Raw genomic sequence first — 4,018 nt, 5'->3', positions numbered from 1 at the left:
ACACATATATATATATAGAGAGAGAGAGAGAGAAAAAAAAAAATATGTATATATAACATAATATATATATAAAATATATATATATATATATATATATATATTTTAATATATATATATGTGTGTGTGTGTGTGTGTGTGTGTGTGTGTGTGTGTGTGTGTGTGTGTGTGTGTGTGTGTGTGTGTGTGTGTGTGTTTATATATATATATATATATATATATATATATATATATATATATATATATATATATATATATATATATATATATATATAGTTCATAAAAGCATATCCAGACAGTTATTATCATCCAGCAGGTGAGGCCGTCAAATTTAGTCATTACGGTCTCAATATTTCACGAGGGACCACACCTCCTCGACGGCGGGGGGGCTGGTTACAATCACTTCCATTCATGTCTAAATCTTTTAGCATCGATGGGCGAGTCAGTCTGTTATTGTGTTAGAATTCCGCTAAAAACATTCGTGAGGCGAGGATTATGGGTTCTCTCAGGCGTCCTTCTCGCTAGAGGACGCTGAGACGTGATGGATCCTCGTCAGGAGAAAAGGAGGCGGTGGGAAAGCCTCGCACTCGGGGTGTGGAAGTTGGAGAAAATCATACAGAACGTGTGGGATTATTTGTTGCCGATGGTGGAGGTGAGGCCCGTGTAAGCTATTACTTAGGTCGCCTTTTCGTTCACTCGCCACTCGTCTGCGGGCCGTGAGGCGACCCCCGCCAGCCCCTGTGGGACACCTGGCCATAAGGTACACTCCACGCCTCCAGGGACCGTACAATTTTGAACCCGCGGTGAAACGTGTGGGAGAAAGAGGTGATTATTTAGTATGCTGATAGAGACATCACAACACTGGGCGCTGCTTATACATCAGGGCTTGTGTTGGGTGCCCGATGGGGTGCCTGCCGGGGAAGTTGGGCTCGTCTAATATTCGCGATCCTTCATTTTAGCGTTTATTCAGCCCCAAGGCCAAGTATCGGGAAGGTATTTTGCATTAGAATATACTAGAGTGTTGGCCAGCGGTGTTTGACCGGCTGGGAACCAGACTGAGGAAGGAGACTGTAGTTCTCGCGGCCAGAAACACTGGTCCATTCATGAGATGATGCAGAGTCACTTTTGCCGTCAGATATTTATTTTTTTCTATCGAGTTATTAAGTTGGTTGGGATTTATTACTTTGTTATTGAGGCAAGGGTACAATTAGCTTTGGTTACGTCCGTACGTCAAGTTTGCATGAATAATTAATTAACAGGTTATTAATAAGCATCGATAATTAATACGCGGTAAATAAATAATACAGAAAGTAATTGGCAGAAGACACACAATGGAGGAGGCGCCCCGCGGGACCCTCCGAATGCCGCATTTGCATTCATTTGTCTGGATTTGAATTTGCGTTTTGACTTCAGGAATCCGGTCAATAGATCCTGGGGAGATGGGCGTGGGGGCGGCTAAGAGGGTGGATGGGCGTGGGGAAAACAGGGGTGGTGCGGGGAAGAGGGGAGGACCGGCATGGGCGGGGAAGAGGGATGCTGGGCGCTGAGGAGGCAGGAGTGGGTTTTGGGAGAGGGGAGGGGATGGGCGTTGGGCCGGGGAAGAGGGAGGATGGGCGTGGGGAAGGTAGAGGGTGGGTTTGGGGAAGAGGGAGGATGGGCGGGGTAGACAATGATGGGCGTGGGGAAGAGGGAGGGTGAGCGAGAGGGGATGGATGTGGGCGGGGAAGAGGAGGAATGGGCGTGGGGAAAGTGTTGATGGGGAAGAGGGCTGATATGCGGGGTCGGGGAAGAGAAGCCAAAAAGTAGACGTGGGGAAGGAGAAGCCAGGGGCGTGCGGGCGGGAAAGATGGGGAAAAGGGCCATTCCTCACAAGTCAGTTTACTCCCTGATCAGCTGATGGGGTGAGAGTGTAAGGGTGTGAGGCAGGTGTGAAGCTGTTAGGGTGAGGCTCCATAATCAGCTGGAGAGTGAAGGGTTAAGTATCGTGCGAGAAGGACCTGGACAACACAGATACTCCCACAGCATATCGTGTAAATATGTTTAAATAAATTATAAAAAACTTGAATAAATGAGTAAAATGGAAAATAAAGATGCAGACTTCCCTGTTGGAACAATAAACTTAGCATGATAATGCAATCATTATCTTGTTACTGAATAGTGGACTGCAAATATATTTAGCTACATAATGATGTGTTGAAGGTAATGTGCACACACACACAGACACTCACTTGGAGGGTAGATTTATGCGTGTAATGCACGGCACACACACACACACACACACACACACACACACACACACACACACACACACACACACACACACACACACACACACACACACACACACACACACACACACACACACACACACACACACACACACACACACACACGCATACACATGTACACACAAACACACACACACACACACACACACACACACAAATATATAATATATATATTATATATATATATATATATATATATATATATATATATGTATTATATATATATATATATATATATATATATATATATATATATATTATTTTTCAACATAGTTTATGTGAACACAAATATAGTCATGTTTTGGTTATATCTGTTCTCCTGACATGAACTGGTGTACACCAAAAATAAGAATCCGGTATATTGTAGTGTTACCTCAGCCGTCGCACCATAAAACTGCTCTCCCCGGATATATATCAGAGGCGTCAAGATTAATTGTCAGTAACATACCATTCTTTGCGCACCAAAACACCACCACAAGGACGACTCCACCGCTGAAACAAACGTAACAACCACCTTACAAACATCACTAACAAGAAGTGTGTAAAATTTTGAAGCATAATAACCAAAATTTCTTGCAGCGCTGAAAGAACTCACCCTCAGGTTCCGTGAGCAGTAAACGCCATACAATACACTGTAACGAAAACCTTTCACCCGGAATACCTACGGGTGCCCACGTCGTGTCCATCAATCCACCTACTAATTGGTACAAGCAGATGGCGGTGATAATGCAGAGGAAGGGGAATGGGGACGGGTTCCCTCACTCACTCCCTCCCTCCCTCGTCCTCCTCTCCCTCTCCCAAGCTCGCCTCCTTCCTCCTCTCCCTCCCCCAAGTTCGCCTCCTTCCGCCTCTCCCTCTCCCAGTCTCGCCTCCTTCCTCCTCTCCCTCTCCCAATCTTGTCTCCTTCCTCCTCTCCCTCTCCCTCTTCCAATCCCGCCTCCTTCCTCTCCCTCTCCTCCTCTCCTTCTCACTATAACCCTCTCTTCTCTCGCCTTCCCCACAACCACCCCCTCTTCCCTCTCTCACCCTGCATCTTCCCCTCCCTCCTCTTCCCTCTCCCTCTTCCTCTCCCCATTACCCCTTTTCCATCTTCTCTCTCTCCTTTCCCTTACCGGTCTCACCTCCCCCGAACCAGGGTCTCGCCCAGGACTTCGTTACCTGCTCTTGCATTACATTGCCGGTCGTAGTCGCCACCTTATGGTAATACCTGTCAATATGTTCATCATAAGACGTGAGATCTTAAAAGATTAGGTCCTTGAATATGTATGCCCGGCTATCCTGCCAAGAAAGTTTAAAAGAGGTGCTCTTTCCCTTAGTTTAACTTTAGTCTTTCCTCGTCTCTTTCCGACTCCCTCTCCCTCGTTATCTGTCTCACTCCTATGTCAATAAACTGTTCCAAGTCAAAGGTTCTCTACTCCTTCTCTCTCTCTCTCTCTCTCTCTCTCTCTCTCTCTCTCTCTCTCTCTCTCTCTCTGTTAACTCATATATCCACCTCTCCCTCTCTTATAAAATAAGACAGTCATTAATTCATCTTCAAATTCCTAAGGTTTCATCCTAAAACCACAGTAAACAGACTTTGCATGACATCATTCAACGTACTATCACGAAAGATTTTGTTGGTAATATTACCCTCATTTGAGTCTAAGTAAATTCCAAGAAGCATAATCATCTTTCCAAACAACATTTAGGCATTTTGCTTACATATACCAGTGTTTTGTTGCGTGATCATCCCG

Source organism: Penaeus monodon, chromosome 9, assembly GCF_015228065.2.
Source record: "Penaeus monodon isolate SGIC_2016 chromosome 9, NSTDA_Pmon_1, whole genome shotgun sequence".
NCBI classification, from domain to species: Eukaryota; Metazoa; Arthropoda; class Malacostraca; order Decapoda; family Penaeidae; genus Penaeus; species Penaeus monodon.
The sequence above is the reverse complement of the archived record's forward strand: the minus strand, read 5'-3'. Positions refer to the sequence as shown.